We start from the raw sequence: 14,070 nt of genomic DNA, 5'->3' as shown, positions 1-14,070 counted from the left end.
GGAAGTGAATCAGTGGATGGAAGATCTCTCTGTCTCTGTCTCTCCACTTTTCAAAAATTAAATTAATTAATTAATTAAAAAATTTAAAGGCCTGGGCCGGTACAGTGGTGCAGTCAATCAAGTTGCCACCTGTGAAGCCAGCATCCCATGTGAGGGCTGGTTTGAATGTCTGCTGCTTCACTTCTGATCCACTTCCTGCTAACACTCCTGGGGAAGCAGTGGAAGGCGGCCCAAGTGCACGGGCCCCTGCCACCATTGTGGAGTCCCAGGCCTCTGGCTTCGGGGCCTGGCTCAGCCCTGGCTATTGCAGTCATTTGGGGAGTGAATCAGCAAATGGAAGATCTCTTTCTCTCTGCCTCTCCCTCTAACACTCTGCCTTTGAAATGCAATTTTAAGATCTTATTTTTAAAAATGAATGATTAAACTCACCTAGCTATTAAAAGATTTTCCATTTTGAATTTTAAAAATACATAGCTCTGTGTTATTTATACAAAATATTTACTTTAATGCTCGCTTAGGCAGCACATGTACTAAAATTGGAACGATACAGAGAAGATTAGCATGGCCCCTGTGCAAGGATGATACACAAATTCTTGAAGCATTCCATATAAAAAAGAATTTGCTTTAAAAGTACATGGGAAAGTTAAACATTTTAAAAAACAAAACACCTAGCAAATTTTTTTAATTTAAAGTTTTAATTTCTTTATTTGAGAGGTAGAATTACAGACAGAGAGAGGATCAGAAGAGCAGCCAGGATACAAACTTGCCCACACTGGGTGCCAGCGCCACAGGCAGAGGCTTAGCCTACTGTGCACAGCACTGGTTCCCCTAGCCATATTATCAAAATTATTTTTCATCTTATAAAAGGATTAAATGTCCAAGAAATTATAACACTTATGAGATTGTACACACCTAACAATATAGCACTGAAATACACAGCAAAGTTTTATAGACTTATTATAATAAATTTATATTCAGAGACTCTAACACAGTCCCTCATATTCTGAGACATCAACAAGACAAACAAGTGTATAGGTATAGAGTGTGTGAAGAGCAAAATGATATTGGTTTAAGTCATACTGGCAATTTTCACAAATATCAGGAGCCGAACCCTTAAACAAACAGGAGTTCGTTTCTCTCTTCCATGGAGTTTAATGTGAGGTCATGGAACACTGAAGAAACGCCTCTGTTCCACACAGGCATTCAGGGATTCAGGACGGCAGTCTCTGCCGGCTCTGTGTTCTCCCGGGTTACCTCGGGCGTTGACACGTGGCCGGCTCTCAGTGTGGCGGAGAAGGGAGACTCGTGGGAGCTGGGTCTGGCGGTGATGCAGGTTACTGCTGTTTGCATGCCACGGGCCAGAACGCACTCGTGAGGCCACATCTCATTGCAAGAAAAGAGCGTACGATATACAGCCTCATCGTGTGCCCGGGGTGGGAGGGGGAACAGGTTTGTTCATCAGTGAGCTGGACTTTTAACACAGTGATGGACGACATGGGAACGTAACGGATATATGAGTGTGTAGGACTTGGAATCCGACAGACGATGCACTTTTTTTTGCTATTTAATAAAGTTTTATGTTTCCAAGTGAACAGTTGCCTGGACCTGGTCCCCATCGTCTGCAGCAGCTGGGGCAGCTCCACCCTTGGAATTTTGGGTGCTGAGCTCCACGCTTTGAGCCCATACCAGGTGCGTGAAGTCCTTCACCTGCAGGGCTGCCCCGGCCAGGGACCCGCGGATCTTCAGTCTCGAAGAGACCGCAGCCGGAGTTCTAAGCCTGTAGCTGGGAACTTCCTTACAGCGCTTGTCCTAGGCAGCTTTGTCAAACTAGGTTTGGAGCTTGTCCCAAACGTTGCTTTGACCACTTCTTTTGGGCCTTGCCTCCAGATTTGTTCACGGAGTCCTTATCTTTCTTGGCCGACTTTCTGGCGTCTTCTCGTTGTCCTTGGGCGGCTTGACGAGGGGCGGGGCACGGCAGCAACCACCTCAACCTTGCAAGATGTCGGAGGAAAAAAAAAATAGAGGATGTACACTCTAACACAAATGGGGCCTTCACTAAAATTGCCTAAGTATCAGGTTGCACACAGGAAGTCTCCAAGATGTTTTATAAAAACAAGAAGAATGTGTTTATCTATGAGGCAGAGACAGATTAAAAAACTCTCATCTGCTGGTTCACTCTCCAAATGCCTGCAGGGCTGGAGTTGGGCTGGGAATTCACCCAGGTCTCCCACATGGGTGGCAGAGATCCAAGCACTTGAGCTGTCACTGCTGCCTCCCACAATCTGCATTAGCAGGAAGCTGGAATCAGGAGCAGGTGTCCAACTGAGGTGCTGCTGTATGGACTGTGGGCATCCTGACCGGCATCTTAGCCGATGGGCTGACCACTCATCCACCCCACCCTCACAATCAAACTTAGTTTCATAAATGCGTGACTCGGAGTGTGGGCTCAGACATGCAGTCATGTTGTTTGTGGGGGGCAATTTAGCAGCATGGGCTCAGGCAAATCCACGCAAACCCAGCATTGCTACTTCATGCACCTACCACCAGAGACACGTGAGCTCCTGTGCAGATGGACGTGGGGAGAGGTAGTCACTGCGGAACTGAGCGACGTAGCAAAACCTTGGACCAATGCTCCAATGTTCATCAAGTACAAAATGAGTAAAGTGGTTTTTACATAAGAAGTAACACAGGGGTCAAAGCAGATGAGGTATTGAAAAGCAATACTGCAAAGAAAACACATACCACTATGGAAACAAAAACTTCATAAATTCAATTATGTATATATTATTATCTATTTTTATATTTATTATTATTATACTCTACATTTCTTATGAGTATACATAAGTGAAATAGGTAAAGATATATGAAACATGGGTATCGATCATGGGTGCTTCAAAAAACTCACGGAAGATTTATTTTGGTGCAAAAAATCTGAACTCCATGTACCCAAGAGGTCTTCAAAAAAGTCAAAAAGCACTGTGGCAAAGCAGGTTAAGCCATGACCTGCAGTGCTAATATCGCATATAGGTGCTGGTTCAAAACCCAGCTGCTCCACTTCTGACCCAGCTCCCTGCTAATGTGCCTGGGAAAGCAGCAGAGGATGGCCCGTGTCCCTGGGCCCCTGTATCTATGTGGGAGATGCTGAATGAAGCTCTTGGCTCCTGGCTTCAGTCTGGCACAGCCCTGGCTATTGTGGTGATTTGGAGAGTGAACTAGCAGATGGAAGATCTCATTCTGTCTCTCCTCTCTCTATATATAACACTGCCTTTCAAATAAATAAACAAATGTTAAAAAATAGTTCATGGAATATGGGTATTAGGAAGAAAACTACACATAGATTTCAAAATTGTTTGTACCAAGATAAGCTTATCTTTTTTTTAAAACATTTATTTGAAAGGCAAAGTTACTCAGAAAGACAGAGATAAAAAAAAAAAGACAAAGAGAGAGAGAGAGAGATTCCATTATTCCATTCACTGATTCAGTCTCCAAATGGCTGTGAATGCCAAGGCTGGACCAGGCTGAATCCAGGACTTCATCTGGATCTCCCACGTGGGTGCGGGGACACAAGCACTTGGACCATCTTCTGCCGTTTTCCCAGGCCGCAGCAGAGAGCTGGATCGGAAATGGCGCATGCAGGGACTCCAACCATGGCAGTTTAACCCACTGTGCCATGACACCGGTCCCTAAACTTATCTTTTAATGCCACCCTCCATGAACTTTTTCAGGAACTCCTGTAAACGAGAAAAGAAATTGAAGGCTTTGGAAGGAAGTTTACCAAACGCAGTAGTTGTCTGTAAGAGCCTGGAAAAAAAAATCTACAGTTGTGGATGGTGACCAAACAGGGCTTTGGCTTTAACATTGCAATAGTATCTAAGTTAAATGCTAATTGTTAGACTAAATTATTTTCAAAATTCCATAGTTTCTGGTTTTGCCCATTTTTCTTGGGCATAGTATAGTGCTCAAATAATCTCTTGGGCATAGTATAGTGCTATGCCCAAGAAAAATGTAAAGAAAAAAGACTGAACAGAAATGTGCCCGGTGGCCTAACCGCTGCCCCTGGCGCTGATTGAGGGGTGCTTTTATTTTCTGCTTATTTTTCCTTTCAGTTTCTGTCCACACTTCTTCTGAAATGGCCACGTGTTGCTTCATAATTAGCCATGGAAAATGGGAAAGAAAATAAGGGCGTTTAAGAAGCTCCCTGTCTTTGAAGACCAGCGCGCTCCCTGCCTCCCCACCCACCCGCCCCGCCCAGGGAGGCCCTGACTTTCAACGACAATGCAAGACCCTGCGGAGCCGGGACTAATCCTGTGATCCTCGGGACGATCCCCGCGCCTCCCAAGGTCACGGGCCCGCTCCCCCCGCGCCATCTGGCGCCTCCGAGTTCCAGCAGGGATGGATCTTCTGCTGGGGCTGCAGCAAGAAGCCAGGCGCTCGGGCGCTCGTGGTTCGGGGGGCGCGTCGTGGTTCAGGGGGAGACATCGCTGCCTGCGAGGGTGAGGGTGGCCCCCGGGGAGGGCGGCGTGCTCCTGGCGGGTCGAAAGGGATGCACCCGGGTCATCTCCAACCCCAGTTCGGCCCCGCACAGGGCAGACGCCGTCTCCATCTCTACACGGAGGGTTTGCGCCCAGGCCTGAGGTGGCTGTGTACTGGGAAGATGGCATGGACGAGGAGCCCCCGCTGCGTCTGTTTTGCGTATTGGGGTGCCTTTGAAATGAGGTTCGTTGCTTCAGTCCTGCTGGGTGGGCACCACTGGGCCAGGAGACTTTACCAGCCTTTTTTCCAGGGTGGACATTTCCTTTTCTCCACTAGCCGCAGAGCCTGGGGCGCCAGGCGCAAAGGATGGAGACGACACCCCTGGGCCTGGGGCCCTCGGCTCTGCTCCCCCCGGGCTCCCTCCTGGGATCGAAGCAGCTGAAGGAGGCGCCCTAGACGGGGTGGAGATCTGAGATGCTGGGCGCACCCAGCCCCCGCAGCCCCCCCTCCCGTCACCTAGGCAACGGGGGGGGGTGCAGCACGGCTCCCTCTGCACCCCCTCCAGCGCAGGCCGCCTTCCCGCTGCTCGGTCTCAGCTCGCGGCTTCCCGGGACTGGACCTGGGAGTTGCACCGTTAGAGCTGCTTTTTTTTTGTGAGCATGGAAACCAGATTCCAGGCGGGGGCCCCAAGTCGCTAAAATAATCCTGGTTTGCATGCCGCGTTTGCCTTTCTGGCCGGCGCGCTGCAGGCGCAGGTCTGACCTTGCCAGCTCGGCGTGTGCAGAGCTTGGTGAGGCCTGAGTTGGGGGCTCCGTGGTGCTCCAAGAGGCTGGGGACAGGCAGGGACCTAGAGAGCCCTTTAGACAGCTGGGGGAGGGTCACCTGCCCTGGGGGCTGGGTAGTTCTGTGCTCCAGGGGGCCTCAGGAGCTCAGAGTCCCCGAATTCAAGTTGGCTTGGGGTTAATCTCTGCGATCAGGCATGGGGGCTGGGGGCCAGCGCGGGCTCCCCATGACACTCCAGCGGGAGCCAATAGAGGGCGGGGACTGTGGGCCTTCTTGGAATTTGTGTCCGCAAATGACACTGAAAATCCTGGTTCAATGAAGGGAGTGAGCTGAGCTCTGAACCCCAAAAGGACCAATGCTGAGCCCATCCCAAGCTGGGCCATAGGACCTGGGGCAAGCCCCAGCTAAGGGAGAGGAGAAGGTGGGTGGGTTAGAGCAAGGATAAAATGTTGGTAGCCATTAGAGTTAATTCATGAATTCAGAGAAGTTGCAAGCTACCAGCTCAACACACAAAAATCAGTCATATTTCTCTACATTAAAAGCAATGAATATCTGCACAGGAAATGAAGAAAACAATTTTCACATTTAATGCCATTAAAGGAATAAAATATGGGAACTCTGTGCTCTTTGCTCAATTTTTCTGTAAACCTGAATCTGCCCCCTAAAGTTTATTACTTTAAAAAAAGAAAAGAATAAAATTTGCAGGAATTAACTTAATCAAGGAGATGAAAGCCTTGTGCAATGAAAACATTGCTGAAATAAAATGGAGATCTAAATGAATGGAAAAATACTGGGTTTGTGGGTTTGCAGGCTTAATTTGGGGATGGTGACACTTGGCAAAGTAACCCACAGATTCAGTGTAAAACCTATCGAAACCTAAAGGCCTTTTCGCATGCACAAGATGAGCACAAAATTCATACGGAGTTTTAAGAAATCAAGAGTAGTCAAAGTGATCTGGAAAAAGAATTAATGTAAAAACTTTGCCTTCTTGATTTCAAACTTTACTATGAAGTTAGAGTAATCAAAACAGCATGGGAGCCAGCGTTGTGGCTTAGTGGGTTAAGCCGCCGGCCTGGGAAAGCAGTGGAAGATGGCCCAAGTGCTTAGACCCCTGCCCCACGTGGGAGACCAGGAAGAAGCTCCTGGCTCCTGGCTTCAGCCATTTGTGGCCAGTTGGGGAGTAAACCAGAGGAAAGAAAACTCTCTCTGTCTCTCCTTCTTTCTCTGTAACTCTGCCTTTCAAATAAATAAAATAAATCTTAAAAAACACAAACAAGCAAAAAAACCTCAGTTTTTCGGGATGTACAGATAATGAAATAGAATCAAGAGTCCAGAAATCAACCCAAGTAGCTAAGGTCAGTTGGTGTTCGAAGGCTGTTGTGATGATTCAGTGGGGGAAAGAGTCTCTTGGACAAGTGACTGGGGGAAACTGGATATTCACAGGAAGAGAAGGAAGGCAGACCCCTACCTTGCACCAAATACAAAAGTTAAGGGGCCAGTGCTGTGTCATAGGCAGATGAAGCCGCCGCCTGCAGTGCCCGTATCCTATAAGGACGCCGGTTCAGGCCCCGGCTGCTCCACTTCCAGTACACTCTCTCTTATGGCCTGGGAAAGCAGTAGAAGATGGCCCAAGTCTTTGGGCCCCTGCACATGTGTGGAAGACCCGGAAGAAGCTCCTGGCTCCTTGCCCTGGTCCGACCCAGCTCCAGCTGTTGCGACCATCTGGGGAGTGAGCCACCGGAAGGAAGACCTCTCTCTCTCTCTCTGCCTCTCTGTAGCTCTGCCTTCAAATAAATAAATAAATCTTTAAAAAAAAAAAAAAAAACAAAAGTTAAAATGGGTAAAAGACTTGGTTGTAGGATGTACAACCATAAACTCTCAGATTTGGTAATGGTTTTCTTTTGTTGGTGTTTGTTTTAGAAATGACTGAAAAAGCACAAGTAACAACAGAAAATGTAGATAGACGAGGCTTCCCAAAAACTTTAAAACTGCATCAAGACAAGCTATCAAGAGAGTGAAATGACAGCCCACAGAATGGGAGAAATATTTGCAGTTTTTTGGGGGGACTTGAAAAAACCTTCTACAATTCAACAACAAAAAGAAAAGCAAGCCAGTTTGAACGTGGACAAAGGACTTGCATAGATGTTTCTCAAAAGAGCATATACAGTGGCCAAGAGGCACATGGAAGACGCTCAGTGTGGGACAAGTGTGCAGCCTTGCTGTTGTCACGGGTCACATCCGAGTGCCTGTGTTCAGCTCTTGTCTCTGGCTTCTGGTTCCACTTTCCTGTCACTGCACACCCTGGGAGACAGTGGTGATGGTTCTAGTGCTTGGCTTCCTGTCGAACTTGGGATTCAGTTTCAGGGCTCCTGGCTCCAGCCACTGGGTGCACTTGGAGAGTAAACCAGCAGATGGGAGCACTCTCTGTCTCCATCTCTGCCTCTCAAATAAATTGAAATTTAAATAAAAAAATTGTAAAGATGCACAATGTTATTGCCATTGGCAAAATGCAAGTCAAAACCACAATAAGAGGTCATATCCACCAGAAAGGCTTTAAAAAAAGATTTATTTATTTATTTGAAAAGCAGAGTTACAGAGAGGCAGAGAGAGAGAGAGAGAGAGAGAGAGAGGTTTTCCATTTGCTGGTTCACTCCCCAAATGGCTGGAATGGCCAGAGCTGGGCTGATCCCAAGCCAGGAGCCAGGAGCTTCTTTCGGGTCTCCCACGCAAGTGCAGGGGCCCAAGGACTTGGGCCATCTTCTACTGCTTTCCCAAGCCATAGCAGAGAGCTGGATTGGAAGTGGAACAGATGGGACTCGAACTAGTGCCCATATGGGATATCAGCACTGCAGGTGGTGGCTTTACCTGCTATGACATAGCACCAGCGCCGGCCCCTGCTGTGAGGAAGGAGGAAGCATTGTCAAGGATATGGAGAAATTGAAGCACTCATTCATTGCTGGTGGGAACATGTTACAACATGTCATTGCCACTGTAGAAGACAGCTTGGTGATTCCTCAATAATGTAAACACAGGTGCTGTGGTGCAGTGGGTTAAGTTGCCACCTGCTGTGCCAGATCCCATATGGGCACCGATTAGACTCCTAGCTGCTCGACTTCCAGTCCAGCTCCCTGCTAATGTGCCTGGGAAAGCAGCAGGAGATAGCCCAATACTTGGGTGTGGGGAAATTAGGCACACGTGGCAATTCAAAGATGGCGCCCAAAGGAAGTAAGATGGGCGGTATCCAAAGTTGTCTACCACCAAAGCTGATTGTCTGTGCAGCATCAGGGGAGGTGACGACAACTGATGACGAGTGTACAGACATATGGCTGGTCCTGTAAAAAGTCACCCTGTAAAATGACCTTTTAAGTAATTGGTTGGTCCTTATGCCCTGCCCCAGTAATCCTGCAGTCTTGTGCTTTAAAAGGCTTTGCTATGCGCGCAATAAACTGAGTTCTTGCTTACTTGACTTGATTCCCCGCTGCGTCTGACTGTCCCCGGGATCGGGGGGCTGGGGAACGGGTGAGCGGCACACTTACCTTTGTTCGGACCCAGTCCATCTTCATTCGAGTGGACTAAGACCCTGCACTTGGGCCTCTGCATCCTCATGGGAGACCTGGATGAAGCTCCTGATTCCTGGCTTTGGTTTGGTCCAGCCCTGGCCTTTGCAGCCATTTGGGGGATTGAACCAGCGGGTGAAAGATCTCTTTCTCTCTCTCTCTGCCTCTGCCTCTGCCTCTCCCTCTCCATAACTCTGCCTTTCAAATAAATAAATAAATTTTTAAATGAAAACACAGACTTACCATGTGATCCAGCTATTTCCTGGGATGCAGAACTAAATCCAGTGCTCAGATAAAGCTTGTACACAGATGTTCCTTGCAGCATTATTTACAGGAGCAAAAAGGTGGAGACAGATGGAATGTCTGTCAAGTGATAATGAAGAAAACAGATGTGGGAGACTCATATGATGAAATATTATTCAGCCATGAAAAATAATGAAGTACTGATACATGTTCCAACGTGGATGGATCTTGAGAGCATTATACTAAGTGAAAGAAGCTAGGTGCAAAAGGCTACAAATTTGAGTCCATTTATGTGGAATGTCCAAAATAGGCAAGCTCATAAAACAGAAAGTGGAAGTGGATCGGTGGTTGCCAGGGGCTGGGGAGAGAGAATACCAAGCAGTCACTGCTGATGAGACGTTATGGCACTGGGTACAGGTACACACTGCGTAGCACTGTGAACATACACGTGTATCCAAGGTCAGTTTTATGTTACCCCTATTTTACCACAATGAAAATATGTTTCATGAACTCTTTACCAAAAGAATGCTAACTAACTCCTTACATTTTTGTCTCACTTCTCCCAAACCAAATACACCTGTTTTAATGACATAACTCTTGTTCGAGTGTAAGTGTGTGACGAGATCCCATCTCTGAAGCACAGAAGTGGACGTCCTGGAGCAGGGGCGCCTGGGTCCCTTTACCCCACATGAAAACCCTGGAGTAATCGGATGGTTTCTTTTCCTCCTCCCTCCCTTCCTCCCTCCCTCCGTCCTGTCTTTCTCTCTCCTGTCTTTCATTCAGATATACTGATGTCTTTATTTCATTAAATCTAAGGTGCTATCAAGTACATCATTTTAGAGGGTTTTCTGTTAAGATTTATTTATTTATTGAAAGGCAGAGTTACAGAGAGAGAGAGAGAGAGAGAGAGAGAGAGAGAGAGAAAGTCTCCCATCCTCTGGTTCACTCCCCAAATGGCCGCGACGGCCGGAGCTGGGCTGGCCTGAAGTCAAGAGCCAGGAGCTTCTTCCAGGTCTCCCACGTGAGTACAGAGGCCCAAGAACCTGGGCCATCTTCCACTGCTTTCCCAAATCATCAGTAGGAGCTGAATCGGAAGAGGAGCAACCAGGGCTCAAATCAGCACCCATATGGGATGCCAGCACTGCAGGCAGCAGCTTAACCTGCTAAGCCACAGTACCGGCCCATAGAGTTGTTTCTTAAAATGTGCAAAGAGGCCAATGGCAATTGAATTCTACATGTTGGTTGTTGGAAAAGTGCTTATCTTAGAATTAATGAAATATGCAAGCAAAAGCATTAACAGCACTCTTCCAATTTCAAACCTGCTTAGACTCTGTCAAATAACCAAAGGGGACACAGGCATCATGATTTAGGCAAAGCTCTCCAAATGATCCCATAATCAGGAGCCACTTTAGGATATATAAACACACAATGCTGCAGCTAGGAGAGGAAAACCAAAGCACGAAGGGCTGTCTCACTTTGACAATCAGCAGTTCTCATCCGTGTTGACTGTAGAGTTTTCTTCTCTCTCTCTCTTTTCCCCCCAGAAACCTTTTATTTAAGGAATACAAACTTCATGCATTTCATAAATACAACTTTGGGAACATAGTGATTGTTCCCACCATACCTCCCCCACCCACCCACCCTTTCCTCCTCCCTCTCCTATTCCCATTCTTATTTTTTACTAAGATTTATTTTCAACTAACTTTATACACATATGATTAACTCTATACTAAGTAGAGTTCCACAACTAGTATGAAAAAAGAAAAACAGCTGTTCCTCAACAGTCAAGACACGGGCTGTTCAAAGTCATTGCATCTCAAAGTGTTAATTTCACTCCTATAGATTACCTTTTAGGTGCTCTATTAATTATCACAGATCAGGGAGAACATATAGGATTTGTCCTTTTGGGACTGGCTTATTTCACTAAGTATGATGTTTTCCAGTTTCATACATTTTGTTGCAAATGACCCGATTTCATTTTTTTCCACTGTGTAGTATTCCATGGTGTACATGTCCCATAATTTCTGTATCCAGTGTTCAGTTGATGGGCATTTGGGTTGAGTCCATATCTTAGCTCTTGTGAATTGAGCTGCAATAAACACAGAGGTACAGATAACTCTTTCATATGCTGATTTCATTTCCTTTGGGTAAATTCCCAGGAGTGGGATGACTGGGTCATATGGTAGGTCTGTATTCAGATTTCTGAGGTGGATGAGAGTAACTTTTTCCCCACAACCTCACCAGCATTTGTTAGTTGATTTCTATAGGAAAGCCATTCTAACAGGAATAAGGTGGAACCTCATTGTGGTTTTGATTTACATTTCCATACATCTAGTGATCCTGAGCATTTGTTCATGTATCTCTTGGCCATTTGGATTTCCTCTTTTCAAAAATGTCTGTTTAAGTCCTTTACCAATTTCTTCACTGGGTTGTTTGTTTTGTTGTGGTGGAGTTTCTTGATCTCTTTATACATTCTGGCTATTAATCCTTTATCAGTTGGGTAGTTTGCCAATAATTTCTCCCATTCTGTTGGTTGCCTCTTCACTTGGCTGAGTGTTTCTTTTGCAGTGCAGAAGCTTCTCAATTTGATGTAATACCAACTTGTCAATTTTGGCTTTGATTGCCTGTGCCTCTGGGGTCTTTTCTAAGAAGTCTTTGCCTGTGCCAATGTCTTGCAGGGTTTCCCCAACATTCTATAATAATTTGATGGTATCTGGTTGTAGATTTAGGTCTTTAATCTTTGTTGAGTGGATTTTTGTGTAAGGTGTAAGGAAGGGGTCTTGCTTCAAACGTCTGCATGCGGAGATCCAGTTTTCCCAGTACCGTTTGTTGAAGAGACTGTCCCTGCTCTAGGGATTGATTTTAGCTCCTTTGTTGAATATAAGTTGACTGTTGATGCATGGATTGATTTCTGGTATTTCTATTCTTTTCCATTGGTCTATCCATCTATTTTTGTACCAGTACCAGGTTGTTTTGATTATAACTGCCCTGTGATATGTCTTGAAATCTGGTATTGTGATAGTCCAGCTTTGTTTTTGTTGTATAAGATTGCTTTAGCTATTCGAAGTCTCCTGTGTTTCTGTATGAATTTCAGCATTCTATATCTGAGAAGAATGTCTTTGGTACTTTGGTTGGTATTGCATTGTATCTGTAAATTGCTTTTGGTAGTATGGATATTTTGATGATATTGATTCTTCCAATCATGAACATGTTTTCCATTTTCAGATTTTTCCATTTTTTGTGTCTTCTATTCCTTTCTGTAATGTTTTCTAATTATCATTGTAGAGATCTTTGACATCTTTGGTTAATTTATTCCAAGGTGATTGATTTTTTTTTTTTGTAGCTGTTGTGAATTGGATTGATGTTAGAGGTTCGTTCTCAGCTGAGGCATTGTCTATGTATTCAAAGGCTATTGATTTTTGTGTGTTGATTTTATATCCTGCCACTTTACCAAACTCTTTATGAGTTCCAATAGTCTCTTAGTGGAGTCTTTTGGATCCCCTATATATAGAATCATGTCATCTGCAAATAGGGAGAGTTTGCTTTCCTCCTTCCCAATTTGTATCCCTTTGATTTATTCTTCTTGCTTAATTGCTCTGGCTAAAACTTCCAGGACTATATATTTATTTATTTGAAAGTTATGCAGAGAGAGAAGGAGAGACAGAGAAAGACAGAGAAGTCTTCCATCTGATGGTTCACTCCCAAACTGGCTGCATCAGCTGGAACTGTGCCAATCCAAAGCCAGGAGCCAGGAGCCAGGAGCTTCTTCCAGGTCTCCCACATGGGTGCAGGGGCCCAAGGGCTTAGGCCATCTCTCACTACTTTCCCAGGCCACAGCAGAGAGCTGGATTGGAAGTGGAGCAACTGGGACTCAAACTGGCACCCATATGGAATGGCAGCACTGCATGTGGAGGCTTTACCCAGTACGCCACAGCACCGGCCCCTCCAGGACTATATTGGTGAGAGTGGGCATCCTTGTCTGGTTTCGGGTCTCAGTGCGAATGCTTCCAACTTTTCCCCATTCAATAGGACACTGGCCATGGGTTTGTTATAAATTGCTGTGATTGTATTGCGAAATGTTCCTTCTATACCCAATTTGCTTAAAGTTTTCACCATGAAAGGTTGTTGTATTTTACCAGATGCTTTCTTAGCATCTTTTGAGATAATCATAGGAATTTTGTTCTTTAGTTTGTGAATGTTGAACCACCCCTGCATACCAGGGATAAATCCAACTTTGTCCAGGTGAATGATCTTTCTATGTGTTTTTTGTAAGATTTATTTATTTATCTGATGTGTTTTTTATTCATTTGGCTAGTATTTTTGGGGGGATTTTTGTATTTAGATTAATCAGGGAAATTGATCTGTAGTTTATTTCTCTGTTGTATCTTTTTCAGGTTTAGGAATTAAGGTGATGCTGGCTTCATAGAAAGAATTTGGGAGGATTGCCTCCTTTTAAATTGTTTTGAATAACTTGAGAAGAAGTGGAGTTAGTTATTCTTTAAATGTCTGGTAGAATTCAGTAATGAAGCCATCTGGTCCTGGGCTTTTCTTTGCTGGGAGAGTCTTTTACTGATTCAGTTTCCTTCTTGGTTATTGGTCTGTGTAGGTTTTCTATGTCTTCATGGCTCAATTTAGGTGGGTTGTATGTGTTCAGGAATCTATCCACTTCTTCTAGGTTTCTTGATTGTTGACATACAGCTCTTTGTAGTAATTTCTGATGTTTCTTTTTATTTCTATGGTGCCTGTTACTACATTTCCTTTTTCATCTCTAAGTTTATTTATTTGGGTCTTCTTATTTTGGTTAGTTGGGATACTGGTGCATCAATTTTGTTTATGTTTTCAAAAACCAGCTTTTCATTTTACTCATCTTTTGTATGTTTTTTTTTTTGCTTCATTTTTGTTTATTTCTTCTCTAATTTTAATTGTTTCTTTTTGCCTACTAGTTTTGGGTTTGGTTTGTTGTTGTTTTTCTAGGTCCTTGAGATGCCTTAATAGCTCATTTATTTGATGCCTT

At 45.0% G+C, this 14,070-nt stretch overlaps 1 non-coding gene across 1 annotated transcript; it reads left to right on the top strand.

Annotated features, from left to right (window-relative positions):
- The first annotated feature begins 506 nt into the window (after positions 1-506).
- On the top strand, positions 507-613 carry LOC127483875 (U6 spliceosomal RNA). Its single transcript, XR_007910669.1, has one exon. It is a non-coding gene; the product is annotated as a U6 spliceosomal RNA (small nuclear RNA).
- The last annotated feature ends 13,457 nt before the right edge of the window (positions 614-14,070 follow it).

Source organism: Oryctolagus cuniculus, chromosome 12, assembly GCF_964237555.1.
Source record: "Oryctolagus cuniculus chromosome 12, mOryCun1.1, whole genome shotgun sequence".
NCBI lineage: Eukaryota > Metazoa > Chordata > Mammalia > Lagomorpha > Leporidae > Oryctolagus > Oryctolagus cuniculus.
The sequence above is the reverse complement of the archived record's forward strand: the minus strand, read 5'-3'. Positions and strand labels throughout refer to the sequence as shown.